The following is a 922-nucleotide window of genomic DNA, read 5'->3' as shown; positions in this document are numbered from 1 at the left end:
TTCTCTCCCCCAGACACGAACACACGAGCACATTAACACCCCCTCTCTTCTAAAGTCCGGACCCCAATATAGGTCTCTTATCACTTTGTCTCTCGGGCATGCACACATCTCTTCCCCCACTCTCTAGGTCTCCCGACATCTCTCTTTCCCAAGAACACGCACTATGTAGAGTGTATCTTTCCCATACACACAAAACGTCGCCCCCAAACGTCTATCTCCCTAGTTATGTGGTTCTCGCACACTCACCTCACACACCACCCCCACTGCAAACAAGCACACTTTGTCTCCTTGTGCACCACTCTCCTCTTTCTATCTCTCCCACATGCGGACCCGCCCCAGCTCCTTCCCTGTATACATATATGTCGTGACTCTTTCCATAGCTCCCTAATGTATCATCGTTCTCAATCTCGCATGTTGTTCTCTACACCATCTATTCTAGATCTCTCATGAAGTCCCTATCACACACACGATGACTCGCTTCCCTTGCGTCTCCCTACATAGGCCAATTTCGAACAACATCAACATTGTCTCCCTATCTATACGCCACTTATGGACACAAACGACCCCTCCCCCACTCTTTTCCTCTCTCTCTCTCTCTCCGTCACAAGCTCTCTCTCTCTCGCTCGCTCGCTCGCTCGCTCTCACACCCCTCTTCCACACACACTCGATGTCTCTTCCAAATAGTCTGCTCCCCGCCTGCACCCATGCTATCCCGCTACTACACATGCCTTTGTCTCTCTTTGACACACATGTCACATCATTCCCCCTTCCCTTATACTAGGTTTACATCATTAGTGGTCTCTCTACTCCACATACACACACTCCCTCTAACACACAAACGCGCGCACAAACACCCATCTATCTGGATCCTTCTTTTAAGACACACATCCTTGCATATTCTCTCCAGCTCTAGGTATGTATA

Source organism: Triticum aestivum, chromosome 5D, assembly GCF_018294505.1.
Source record: "Triticum aestivum cultivar Chinese Spring chromosome 5D, IWGSC CS RefSeq v2.1, whole genome shotgun sequence".
NCBI classification, from domain to species: Eukaryota; Viridiplantae; Streptophyta; class Magnoliopsida; order Poales; family Poaceae; genus Triticum; species Triticum aestivum.
This window is presented reverse-complemented; position numbering follows the sequence as displayed.